The sequence below is a fragment of the Syngnathus floridae genome, unplaced genomic scaffold (assembly GCF_059516105.1).
Source record: "Syngnathus floridae isolate MCC-2025c unplaced genomic scaffold, RoL_Sflo_1.0 HiC_scaffold_42, whole genome shotgun sequence".
NCBI classification, from domain to species: domain Eukaryota; kingdom Metazoa; phylum Chordata; class Actinopteri; order Syngnathiformes; family Syngnathidae; genus Syngnathus; species Syngnathus floridae.
In genome coordinates, this window is record NW_028284071.1 from 88,510 (window position 1) to 103,565 (window position 15,056).

General features: G+C 46.7%; 1 long non-coding RNA gene across 1 annotated transcript in view; it reads left to right on the forward strand.

Annotated features, from left to right (window-relative positions):
• The window catches only part of LOC148378461 (uncharacterized), a 44,415-nt gene that overhangs the window by 19,578 nt on the left and 9,781 nt on the right, over positions 1 to 15,056 (forward strand). The gene's annotated exons all lie outside the window — the stretch shown is intronic.

A 15,056-nucleotide genomic window follows, 5' to 3' on the forward strand; every position in this document is an offset into this window, starting at 1 on the left:
TTATCAACGGAAATATCTTTATTTTCTGCTTGCAACTGGACCGTCTAGAGCGTACACGGTAAGTAACACTCATTGTGTTTAAGGAGATTTACGTTTGTAATAGCAGAAGTGTAGCCGCGTTGCGTTGTACGTGTGAAAATTGGTCGAGGCGAAATGTTAATGTGTAATTTCATTCCTTTAGGTTCCACGGTGTTTGTTGGCTGCAAGTTTTCCACTGCAAGAAGAGGCTCGTATCATTGACCAGGAGCGAGCTACAATGGTGAGTAGCCATAACATTTATGTTAAACACTTCCTATTTCATGTGTAACAGTACTTGATTTAACAAATAACCATAAATAAATACAGTGTGGGCACTGAAGTTAACATATGTGATTATACTGCCTAATCTGTCACCGAGTAGATTGTTGCAAAGTAATATAAGATCCAAAGTTGTAATTCAGAATAGTTTTCAAAAGAAGGCCATTAGAATTATATACAAGTCTGATTACCCTGAACAAGCTATTAATTAAATCACAAATTCTTCAATTCAAAGATTTGGTAGATTATCAGACAAATAATGTCTAACAGTAATTGATTTAACACATCACGATAAGTAGATTGAGTGTGGGCACTCTCAAGTTAACATATATGATTATACTGCCTAATCTGTTACAGAGTATGTTGTTGCCAAGTAATGTAGAATAGATCCAAAGTAGTAATCCAGAATAGTTTTGAAGAGGCCATTAGAATAATAAACAAATCTGATTACCTTGAACATAATAACAAGCTAAGTGTTTAATATGTCCTATGAAGTCAAAATTGGGCACCATCATGTGGTGAAATTTGGAATTGCATCACATCCAATTTTGCCTGGGAACAAACAGATTAAATAAATCTTAGTTTTGAATAAGCCACTCCTTCTCAAACAAGTAAACTCTGCCCATTTCGCGCAGTAGATGTTCTGTTAATATCTAGTATTTATACAAAGTCATCATTTAAATTGCTTTCAACCTTCATTCATCGGTTCAACCAACATTACTCGCTCTTATTACCAACTTGTATTGATTTAACTAAGCGTTTAATACTTCCTATCAGGTCTCAAGGCAAGATTTGGCAAAATACAGTTTCAGCAAATCCAATTTTGCCAGGGAACAAAAATAGATTAAATAAACTAAATAAGTCTTCTTCCCATTAAATAAATCAGAAAAGTCTGTCTTGTAACCAGTCCTCTTCAAACAAGTAAAGTCTGCCCATTTTGTGCCGTAGATTTTGTGTCTATGCCTAGTATTTAAACAAAATCATAATTTAAACGACTTCTTTCCTTCATTCACTTTGGAAATTTGGAATTGCAGCAAATCGAATTTTGCCAGGGAACAAAAATAGATCAATTAAACTAAATAAGTCTTCTTCCCATTAAATAAATTAAAAAAGTCTGTCTTGTAACCAGTCCTTTTCAAACAAGTAAAGTCTGCCCATTTTGTGCCGTCGATTTTGTGTTAATGCCTAGTATTTATACAAAATCATAATTTAAAGGACTTCATTCCTTCATTCACTTTGGAAATTTGGAATTGCAGCACATCAAATTTTGCCTGGGAAGAAAAGTAGATTAAATAAATTTAATAAGTCTTACTACTTCCCATTAAATAAATTAAATACGTCTTACTTGTTCCCACTCCTTTTCAAAACAGTAGTTTAAAACGAGGGCCCTTCACTCAATCTTTAACCTCAACCCCGCACGTTGTGTTGTATCTGTGAATGTTGGTTGTGGCCAAATGATAGTTTTCTTTCATTCGTTTAGGTTCCAAGAAAACTTGATGTAACTCTACTTTTAACTGCCGTTTCAGATAAGCGGGTATTACGTCGCAGTCATGTGCCGCGGATATGACGTAATTGCCCGAACCTCCGCCAAAATTCAAATCTGTTGGCGCGATGGCCGTGAGCCACTGAGCAGCGACGATTATCAACGGAAATATCTTTATTTTCTGCTTGCAACTGGACCGTCTAGAGCGTACACGGTAAGTAACACTCATTGTGTTTAAGGAGATTTACGTTTGTAATAGCAGAAGTGTAGCCGCGTTGCGTTGTACGTGTGAAAATTGGTCGAGGCGAAATGTTAATGTTTAATTTCATTCCTTTAGGTTCCACGGTGTTTGTTGGCTGCAAGTTTTCCACTGCAAGAAGAGGCTCGTATCATTGACCAGGAGCGAGCTACAATGGTGAGTAGCCATAACATTTATGTTAAACACTTCCTATTTCATGTCTAACAGTACTTGATTTAACAAATAACCATAAATAAATACAGTGTGGGCACTGAAGTTAACATATGTGATTATACTGCCTAATCTGTCACGGAGTAGATTGTTGCAAAGTAATATAAGATCCAAAGTTGTAATTCAGAATAGTTTTCAAAAGAAGGCCATTAGAATTATATACAAGTCTGATTACCCTTAACATAACAACAAGCTATTAATTAAATCACAAATTCTTCAATTCAAAGATTTGGTAGATTATCAGACAAATAATGTCTAACAGTAATTGATTTAACACATCACGATAAGTAGATTGAGTGTGGGCACTCTCAAGTTAACAGATATGATTATACTGCCTAATCTGTTACAGAGTATGTTGTTGCCAAGTAATGTAGAATAGATCCAAAGTAGTAATCCAGAATAGTTTTGAAGAGGCCATTAGAATAATAAACAAATCTGATTACCTTGAACATAATAACAAGCTAAGTGTTTAATATGTCCTATGAAGTCAAAATTGGGCACCATCATGTGGTGAAATTTGGAATTGCATCACATCCAATTTTGCCTGGGAACAAACAGATTAAATAAATCTTAGTTTTGAATAAGCCACTCCTTCTCAAACAAGTAAACTCTGCCCATTTCGCGCAGTAGATGTTCTGTTAATATCTAGTATTTATACAAAGTCATAATTTAAATTGCTTTCAACCTTCATTCATCGGTTCAACCAACATTACTCGCTCTTATTACCAACTTGTATTGATTTAACTAAGCGTTTAATACTTCCTATCAGGTCTCAAGGCAAGATTTGGCAAAATACAATTTCAGCAAATCCAATTTTGCCAGGGAACAAAAATAGATTAAATAAACTAAATAAGTCTTCTTCCCATTAAATAAATCAGAAAAGTCTGTCTTGTAACCAGTCCTCTTCAAACAAGTAAAGTCTGCCCATTTTGTGCCGTAGATTTTGTGTCTATGCCTAGTATTTAAACAAAATCATAATTTAAACGACTTCTTTCCTTCATTCACTTTGGAAATTTGGAATTGCAGCAAATCGAATTTTGCCAGGGAACAAAAATAGATCAATTAAACTAAATAAGTCTTCTTCCCATTAAATAAATTAAAAAAGTCTGTCTTGTAACCAGTCCTTTTCAAACAAGTAAAGTCTGCCCATTTTGTGCCGTCGATTTTGTGTTAATGCCTAGTATTTATACAAAATCATAATTTAAAGGACTTCATTCCTTCATTCACTTTGGAAATTTGGAATTGCAGCACATCAAATTTTGCCTGGGAAGAAAAGTAGATTAAATAAATTTAATAAGTCTTACTACTTCCCATTAAATAAATTAAATACGTCTTACTTGTTCCCACTCCTTTACAAAAAAGTAGTTTAAAACGAGGTCCCTTCACTCAACCTTTAACCCTATTTATTCACCTTCTAGGCTAAGTGTTAAAGGCTAAGTGTTAAAGGCTAAGTGTTAAAGGCTAAGTGTTAGAGGCTAAGTGCCAGAGGCTAGGCGCCAGAGGCGAGTTTTTGTGGGCTGAAGTTTTAGTGGGGTTAGTGTGAATACAATCCAAAAGAATACAACAGAATACAATACAATAGAATATAATACATAGATTAAATTCAATAGCTCTTACTACTTCCCATTAAATAAATTAAATACGTCTTACTTGTTCCCAATCCTTTTCAAAAAAGTAGTTTAAAACGAGGGCCCTTCACTCAACCTTTAACCTCAACCCCGCACGTCACATTGTGTTGTATCTGTGAATGTTGGTTGTGGCCAAATGATAGTTTTCTTTCATTCGTTTAGGTTCCACGGTGTTTGTTGGCTATGTTTTCCACTGTCAGAAGGATGAAAATACAAAGTACAACGCTTGGACGTGGGCGAAGACGTCACCGGTGAGTCCTTCCTTCCTATTTATTTACCTTCTAGATGCTAGAGGCTAAGTGTTAGAGGCTAAGTGTTAGAGGCTAAGTGTTAAACACAATACGAACAACACAACGATACTGCACTGAACAACACGATACCGCACTGAGAAACACGATACCGCACTGAACAACACGATACCGCACTGAACAACACCATGCCGCACTGAACACCATGCCACACTGAACAACACCATCCCGCACTGAACAACACCATGCCGCACTAAACAACACCATGCCGCACTGAACAACACCATGCCTCACTGAACGACACCATGCCGCACTGAAAGACACCATGCCGCACTGAACGACACCATGCCGCACTGAAAGACACCATCCCGCACTGAACACCATGCCGCACTGAACAACACCATCCTGCACTGAACAACACCATCCCGCACTGAACAACACCATCCCGCACTGAACAACACCATGCCGCACTGAACAACATTATGCCGCACTGAACATTATGCCGCACTGAACAACACCATGCCGCACTGAACAACACCATGCCGCACTGAACAACATTATGCCGCACTGAACAACACCATGCCGCACTGAACAACACCATGCCGCACTGAACAACACCATGCCGCACTGAACAACATTATGCCGCACTGAACAACACCATGCCGCACTGAACAACACCATCCTGCACTGAACAACACCATGCCGCACTGAACAACACCATGCCGCACTGAACAACACCATGCCGCAATGAACAACACCATCCCGCACTGAACAACACCATGCCGCACTGAGCAACACCATGCCGCACTGAACAACACCATCCTGCACTGAACAACACCATGCCGCACTGAACAACACCATTCCGCACTGAACAACACCATGCCGCACTGAACAACATTACGCTGCACTGAACAACACCATGCCGCACTGAACAACACCATGCCGCACTGAACAACACCATGCCGCATTGAACAACACCATGCCGCATTGAACAACACCATGCCGCACTGAACAACACCATCCTGCACTGAACAACACCATGCCGCATTGAACAACACCATGCCGCACTGAACAACACCATCCTGCACTGAACAACACCATCCCGCACTGAACAACACCATCCCGCATTGAACAACACCATCCTGCACTGAACAACACCATGCCGAGCTGAACAACACCATGCCGCACTGAACAACACCATTCCGCACTGAACAACACCATTCCGCACTGAACAACACCATCCTGCACTGAACAACACCATCCCGCACTGAACAACACCATGCCGCATTGAACAACACCATCCTGCACTGAACAACACCATCCTGCACTGAACAACACCATGCCGCACTGAACAACACCATGCCGCACTGAACAACACCATGCCGCACTGAACAACACCATGCCGCACTGAACAACATTATGCCGCACTGAACAACATTATGTCGCACTGAACAACACCATGCCGCACTGAACAACACCATGCCGCACTGAACAACATTATGCCGCACTGAACAACACCATGCCGCACTGAACAACACCATCCCGCACTGAACAACACCATGCCGCATTGAACAACACCATGCCGCATTGAACAACACCATGCTGCACTGAACAACATTATGCTGCACTGAACAACACGATCCTGCATTGAACAACACCATGCCGCACTGAACAACACCATCCTGCACTGAACAACACCAACCTGCACTGAACAACACCACCCCGCACTGAACAACACCACCCCGCATTGAACACCATCCCGCACTGAACAACACCATGCCGCACTGAACAACACCATTCCGCACTGAACAACACCATTCCGCACTGAACAACACCATGCCGCACTGAACAACACCATGCCGCACTGAACAACACCATGCCGCACTGAACAACATTATGCCGCACTGAACAACACCATGCCGCACTGAACAACACCATCCCGCACTGAACAACACCATGCCGCATTGAACAACACCATGCCGCACTGAACAACACCATCCTGCACTGAACAACACCATCCCGCACTAAACAACACCATGCCGCACTGAACAACATTATGGCGCACTGGACAACATTATGCCGCACTGAACAACACCATGCCGCACTGAACAACACCATGCCGCACTGAACAACACCATGCCGCACTGAACAACACCATGCCGCACTGAACAACACCATGCCGCACTGAACAACACCATGCCGCACTGAACAACACCATGCCGCACTGAACAACACGATCCCGCATTGAACAACACCATCCTGCACTGAACAACACCATGCCGCACTGAACAACACCATGCCGCACTGAACAACACCATTCCGCACTGAACAACACCATGCCGCACTGAACAACACCATCCTGCACTGAACAACACCATCCCGCACTGAACAACACCATGCCGCATTGAACAACACCATGCCGCACTGAACAACACCATCCTGCACTGAACAACACCATGCCGCACTGAACAACACCATGCCGCACTGAACAACACCATGCCGCACTGAACAACACCATGCCGCACTGAACAACACCATGCTGCACTGAACAACATTATGCCGCACTGAACAACACGATCCCGCATTGAACAACACCATCCCGCAGTGAACAACACCATGCCGCATTGAACAACACCATGCCGCACTGAACAACACCATGCTGCACTGAACAACATTATGCTGCACTGAACAACACGATCCTGCATTGAACAACACCATGCCGCACTGAACAACACCATGCCGCACTGAACAACACCATCCTGCACTGAACAACACCTTTCCACACTGAACAACATTATGCCGCACTGAACAACACCATGCCGCACTGAACAACACCATGCCGCACTGAACAACACCATGCCGCACTGAACAACACCATGCCGCACTGAACAACACCATGCCGCAATGAACAACACCATCCCGCACTGAACAACACCATGCCGCACTGAACAACACCATCCCGCACTGAACAACACCATCCCGCACTGAACAACACCACCCCGCACTGAACAACACGATCCCGCATTGAACAACACCATGCCGCACTGAACAACACCATTCCGCACTGAACAACACCATGCCGCACTGAACAACACCATGCCGCACTGAACAACACCATGCCGCACTGAACAACACCATGCCGCACTGAACAACATTATGCCGCACTGAACAACATTATGCCGCACTGAACAACACCATGCCGCACTGAACAACACCATGCCGCATTGAACAACACCATGCCGCACTGAACAACACCATCCTGCACTGAACAACACCATCCCGCACTGAACAACACCATGCCGCACTGAACAACATTATGGCGCACTGAACAACATTATGCCGCACTGAACAACACCATGCCGCACTGAACAACACCATGCCGCACTGAACAACACCATGCCGCACTGAACAACATTATGCCGCACTGAACAACATTATGCCGCACTGAACAACACCATGCCGCACTGAACAACACCATGCCGCACTGAACAACACCATGCCGCACTGAACAACACGACGTCGCACTGAACAACACGACGCCGCACAGAACAACACGACGCCGCACAGAATAACACAATACCGCACAGAACAACACAATACCGCACAAACAGTTTTAGATAATATTACGTCGCAGTCATGTGACGCGGACATGACGTCAATAGGCGGAACTCACGGCAAAATTATAATCCGTGGGCGTGGCTTGCAACAGGAAGTAGGAAAGCGGCAGTTCTGGCAAACAAGACACAGCTGTTAGTAACACGATGACTAACAAGGCAAATATTTTTGTTTTCAGCTTGCAACTTGACCGTCTAGAGCGTACAAGGTAATTACAACTGTTTTTTTTTAGCCCTGAAAAGCAAGGGAGTGTGGCGTTTGGGAGGAATGTCGAACTCGGCGTCTGCTTCCAGCCACAGACGCCAAATTTCGACGATTATTTCGACTGGTCAACGGTTGTAAATTATTGCGTTGACTAAAAACTTTATTTAACTCTACTCTTAACTTTGCCGTTTCAGATATGCGGGTATTACACCGCGGAAATGACGTCAATAGGCTGAACTCTCGCCAAAATTCAAATCTGTGGGCGCAATGGCCTTGAGCGAGACACCGGATACAAACACGACGATTATCAACAGAAATATCTTTATTTTCCGCTTGCAAGTGGACCGTCTAGAGCGTACACGGTAAGTACAACTCATTGTGTTTAAAAAGATTTACGTTTGTGTAGTTTGCGTTGCGTTGTATCTGTGAATGTTGGTTGAGGCTAAATGTTAATGTTTAATTTCATTCCTTTAGGTTCCACGGTGTTTGTTGGCTGTATGTTTTCCACTGCAAGAAGAGGCTCGTATCATTGACCAGCAGGAGCTACAATGGTGAGTACCCCTTTCGTCTTCCATTTATGTTAAACACTTCCTATTTCATGTCTAACAGTACTCGATTTAACAAATAACCATAAATAAATACAGTGTGGGCAGTCACGTTAACATATGTGATTATCCTGCCTAATATGTTTATCACAAATATGTCACTAATCACTAATATGTTTATTTGTTTATCACAACACCTTTGGACCTTCAGCAATCGATTATTTACCTTCATCTACATAGAGACAGAACGATGGTGTCTTAAACATCTCATTCATTTCACCAAATAACTTCACGCAGGTGGATAACGGCCGTCTCGGTCACGCTATGTTGCGTGATGCAGTTTTGAAGAACCAAATGCATTTATTCAATGAATAAGTCAAGCTAGTTCTATGTTTATGATGTTGTAAGTTACGGTACCGATTGAAGTTGAGTTCGAAGCCAGTGGAAAACAGCGCTGCGTTTGTGCTCTCCAGGTACAAATGTTGTGATCTCTGACTGACGACCGGGCGAGACTCGAGTAAGAGATGTCCAAACGAGCTCCGGCAGGGCGGGCCAAGGCGGAGCGAACGGACGCCCTTCAGGCCGCCAATGACGAGCTGAGAACCAAACTGATGGACGTCCAGTTAGAACTTCAGCAGGAGAAGAACAAGGTGAAAACCTCAACAGACAGACACTGCCTGCCTCCCTGCCTGCCTCCCTGCCTGCCTCCCTGCCTGCCTCCCTCCCTCCCAGTTTTCCCGATGTAGATTAGACATGCGTGTGCCATGACTGTGTCAGCCTACATCAACAAATGCACCGAGGACGTCAGCACCACTAAGAATATCATCACCCGGGGCAACCAACGACCCTGGATGACTGAGGAGGTACGTCAAACGCTACGAGCGCGGAACTCTGCCTTCAAGTCTGGCGACAAGGAGACACTGAGGACAGCGAGAGCCAACTTGAACCGTGCCATCAGGATAGCGAAGCGAGACCGCAGTCGAAAATTTCAGGATCGTTTCCACGACGTCAAAAACATCAGGAGTATGTGGCAAGGCATACGGGCGATTACAGACTACAACTCACCCTCCCCCCCCCCGGTGGGTGTAGTTGATGCTGACTTTCTAAATGGTCTAAATAACTTCTTTGGGAGGTTCGAGGCACTAAACGGCACTCCAGCAGTTAAAACTGTCCCCCATCAGGAAGAGGAGGTACTCTGCCTTGACTCCGCCGATGTGTTGAAGACCCTGAGGAGAGTCAACCCCTGTAAGGCCCCTGGCCCCGACAACATTCCTGGGCGTGTGTTCAGGGAATGTGCAAGTCATCTGGCTGGGGTCATCACAGACATTTTTAACACCTCGCTGGGCCAAGCCACAGTGCCGGCGTGCTTTAAGACTGCCTCCATCATTCCGGTGCCGAAGAAACCTCAAATCACCTCATTTAATGATTACCGGCCTGTTGCACTGACTCCGGTTATGATGAAGTGCTTCGAAAGGCTGCTTAAAGGTCACATCGTTTCCAGACTCCCCCTATTATTTGACCCGTTCCAGTTTGCCGACCGGCAAAACCGCTCCACTCAGGACGCCATCTCCTCCGTTCTTCACCTGAGCCTGGCTCACCTGGAGGAGAAGAACACCCATGTGCGGAGGCTGTTCCTGGACTTCAGCTCAGCGTTTAACACCATCATCCCACAGCATCTGGTAGGAAAATTGGAACACCTGGGCTTCAACACCCCCCTTCGCAACTGGCTGCTAGACTTCCTCACCAACAGACCTCAGTCAGTCCGGGTCGGACAGAACACCTCTGATGTCATCACCCTCAGCACAGGCTCCCTTCAGGGCTGCGTCCTGAGCCCCCTGCTGTGCACCCTGATGACACACGACTGCGTCCTCAGGTTCACCACCAATCACATCGTGAAGTCAGCAGACGACACAACGGTGGTGGGGCTCATCAGAGACAACAACGACCTGGACTACAGAGAGGAGGTGGAGCAGCTGGTGGGCTGGTGCAGAGAAAACAGCCTGATCCTGAATGAGGAGAAGATGAAGGAGATCATCGTCGACTTCAGGAAAAAACAGCCTCACCACGCTCCACTGATCATCAACAGCTCAGCTGTGGAGGTGGTCAGCACCACCAAATTCCTGGGGGTCCACATCACAGAAGACCTCACCTGGACTATGAACACTACGGCACTGGTCAAGAGGGCACAGAAGCGCTTGTACTTCCTGCGGAGGATGAGGAGAGCCCACCTGCCCCCACCCATCATGAGGACGTTCTACAGGAGCACCATAGAGAGCATTCTGACAAGCTGTCTCTCTGTGTGGTGTGGAGGCTGCACCGCCTCCGATTGGAAGAACGTGAGGAGAGTGGTGAGGACAGCAGAGAGGATCATAGGGGCTCCTCTTCCCTCCATTCAGGACATTTCATCTCAGCGCTGCATGTCCCGTGCCCGTAACATCATCAATGACCCATCACACCCCCACCATGGACTGTTCTCCCTGCTGCCCTCTGGGAAGAGGTTTGCAGCATCCGCTGCAGGTCCACCAGGTTCTGCAACAGCTTTTTCCCTGCTGTCATCAGACTGTTGAACACTAGAACTGTTGAGCTCTAAACTGAACTCTGCATCACACATTCACAGAACTGTACTTTATGACACTACGGACCTCTATCTTGCACTATCTCGCACTACCAACTTTACTGAACTTGTATAAACCCTTTAAATAGAAGTTTAATACATGGTTTAGCATTCCTCTGCACACTCTTGAATACTGTTTTGCCTACTTGCACTATTGCATAATTATCACTGCTGCACTTTATACTTATTTTTAATATATATATATATATATATATATATAGTATATATGTATATATATATATTTTCATAGGATATGTTACTTCTATTCAACTGCAATATCACTACTTTGTTGTAAGACGTATGCAACGGAATTTCGTTTTGTATGCACCATGTGCAGACAAGATGACAATAAAGTTTGTCTAAGTCTAAGTCTAAGTCATGTCAGGTCAGCTGTCTGGAGAGAGAGAGAAGTCAGGACCTGCGGGCGGAGCACCACCGTGCCACCGCCGCCATGACGGAACTCAAAAGCAAACTCCATGAGGAGAAGCAGAAAGAGTTAGCCATTACCAGGGAGACATTACTGCGGCAGCATGAAATGGAGCTGATGAGAGTGATCAAAATCAAAGATGGAGAGATCCAGCGACTGAATGCCTTGGTCCTCAGCCTGAGGGACGGCTCCATGGACAAGGTGATCCGCTCTATCCGTGTCTGACTATCCGCACGCCACGTCGGGCTTCGATGCGGCCGCTACCGTATTGTGTAGCTTGTCCCCAGTAAGCGTCGCGGCGCTCCGTTGCGGTCTCAACGGCCCGGTGTGGCGCAATGTCTGCTCAGGTGAGGAGGGGGGGCGCTTTGCTGGCGGAGGTGGAGGAGACGCGGCGGTGTCGGGAGACCGAGCGGTGTCGCCTCCACCAGGAGCGCGGAAGAAGCCCTGGCAGCGGCCCAGCAGGCCTGGCAGTCCCGAGCGGCCGAGCTCCGATCGGCTCATCACCAGCATCGGGAGGAGCTGAGCCGAACCAAGAGAGACTGCGAGAGGGAGATCCGCCGACTGGTAGGACTGATCAGATGCGCGGTGCGTGGCTATGTTCCCAATTTCGTTGTATACCTGCAGTGCAATGACACCTAAGGCATTCTATTCTATTCTATTTCACAAGAAGAAAATGTCCGGTTGCTCGCTTCGCTTTTGTCACAGCAAAGGTGTTCTAGTCGATTCAAGAAAAAAATTGGCCGGTTGCTCTCTTTGTTTTTGTCACAATTCTGGCAAATGAGTTTGCCCGCCTGCCTGAGCGCTCCCCGTTTGTACATCCAGACGGATGAGATCAAGCTGAAAGACAGAGCGGTTAGTGTTTTGGATGAAGCCCTGGGGCCGGCCACGTCCACCGCCTTCAGCTGCAGACTCAGGCTGCCGAGCAGCAGATCGCTGCCCTGAGGGATTCCCAAAGGGCGGGCCTAAACTACCCTGGAAGTGGGGTCAACGCCGCTACTAGCAATCCTCTTCATTGCGTAAGCCACCTCATCACACACTTGCAGTACGCATGACTTAGTTCGTTGCTGGAGGAAGGTAGCACAAAAACAGTTTTGAACTTTGAACGAGTGCTTGTGTGTGTGTGTTGCGGGGCGTTTTCAGTCTCAGGAGGATCGGGACACGCGACGGTTTCATCTGAAAATCGCTGAGCTCAGCGCAGTCATCAGGAAACTGGAGGATCGAAACGCCCTGCTTTCTGAAGAGCGCAATGAACTGGTAATTTATTGACGGCACGCTTGAAGGTTTGCGCTACGTTTGATGCGCGCCATCCAGCGAGGCACCCATTGCGCTTGCTTATTAGTTGAGCGGCGCGGCGAGTCGGTTGCCTGGTAGATGTCTTTTATTGGGAGCCAAAGCCACGATTCCGTTCAAACCGATGCAAAAGGAATGGATACGTTCTGGCCCGCGTGTTGTGCGTCTTTCACATCCCGCACTTCATGCTTGCAGCTAAAGCGACTGAGAGAAACAGAAAGCCAGTTTCTGCCACTCCTGTACAAAAACAAACGCCTGAGCAGGAAGAATGAAGAACTCTCGCTGGTGCTGTGTCGCCTTGAAAACAAAGTGCGCTTTGTCACCCAGGAGAACGAGGAGATGGCAAGCTTGGTAAGTCGACGCGGACAACGGCGGCGTGCCAACAGAGTCCACTGCATTTGTGTTCCACAGAGAAGGCCTAGTTCGCTCAATGACCTGGACCGCGGTTGCGGCCAGCAGGACGGTGAAATGGAGTTCCTTCAAGTTGTGGAGCAGCGGCACATCATCGACGACTTGTCCAAGGTCTTCAGGCAGGCGACTCGGTGCACGTACGGCAGCGCCGCGCTCGCTCGCTGTCGCCAGGAAACCTTTTCCGTCCAAAGCTTGGCCGGCGGCCGCCATCCAAAAAATTGGCCCCTTAAATTCCGACCTTTCAAGCAGGAGCATTGTGCGCACGCGTTTGAACACGCTTTAGACTTGTTTTGCCGTTTTCAGCGGCTCAAAGCTCCCGTTTTGTCAGCGCCTTTGCCACTCGCTGTGCGCTGAAAACGACGGACTTGCCCGGCTGCTCAGCCCGTCAACCATGAGCCGCGAGCGCGACGTCATTGTCCGTAGGCAGCTAGTGGCAAAATGCACCCTGTTAGAGTTGCGCTCGCTCCAACTTATTTTGCAAGAACCACACGGGAGACAAGTAAGTTCTTTTGGACACCTGCAGGTGGAGAGTCCATCCGTTGTACGAATGAAGTCTGACTCTCGGCTCCTGCACGAGCATTTTAATTAAGAGAAACAGGGTGGGTGTAAGAGTGGATTGAATAGAGGAAGCCCTTGACCTCTAGTCAAAACATAGCAAGGGGTGTTTTACGACTTTGTGTAGGAAGGGATAAGCGATAGGGATAAATAAGGGATAAATAATATTATTTATTACAGGTCGCAGTCAAAGTCAAAGCAACACAATGATACGATAAAGATAATCTGGAAAACCCTGACACACCCTGTAGTTGTCACTTTTGGAAAAGACGAGCGTCCCTCCAATCATCGCCGGTGACGTGTTTTTCAGGCTCTGGAGACAGGAGCTCATGTCAGAAATGTCATTGTGAGTCGCGTTTGTTTCTGCGCCGGAGCCGTTCGTTCCCTTTGCATCCAAAGAATCTCAAAGGCGGATTATTTGTGTCGACAGGAGAGAGATTTGCTGCTACGATACCGACGTCGAGAATCTCTGAGGAGGAACAAAGCGTGAGGTCCTGCAAGGTGAGTCTGTTTGTTTGCGGCTGCTTGGTGTTGCGCAAGATGAAATGGCCTTTTTCTCGCTATCGTTCCTCTCGTCGATTCATCGTGAGGTGTCGCTTCAGTTTGTTCAGAGAGATGTTTGCTTCCGCGCCCGCAGGTCATCGAAACATTTTACGGCTACGACGAAGACGTGTTGGTGGACTCGGACGGATCGTCCTTGTCTTTTCACACCGACAGAACCCCCGACACGGAACCCGAAGAGGTAGCCCGCCATTTCTGCCAGCGTATTGGCACCAAACATTCCTCTTCAGCCTGGAATCGGACTCGTCTTTGCGTCGCGGGTGCTTTGTCGCCGGTCTGACTGATTCTGGTACTAGTGCTGTGTTGCATTGGTGTGTGCATGAAGAGGCGGAGCTTCGCTACCGCCAGCTGACGCAAGAATATCAAGCGCTGCAACGAGCCTACGCTCTGCTAGCCCAGACCAGCGAAAGGGGACTACGACGCCGAGAAGGAGATCAAGGTGGCGCCCCTTCCCGCAACCCCCGGCCGGGTCGCAGCCTCCCCGTTCTCACCCAGCCTCGGGTGTTCTCTGGTCTGAAAGGAGGAGGAGGAGCCTCCCTCCTCCTCCTTTCAGACCAGAGAAAAGCTGATGGTAGAAATGGGTCACTATCAAAGCAGAGTAGCAGATCTGGAGTCAGCGCTGAAGCAACAAGGACAGGTAAGCTCATCAATGAGCACACCTTTTTCTCAGACAAAATAGCTACATTCTTCAGTCACTCATCCGTCTGGC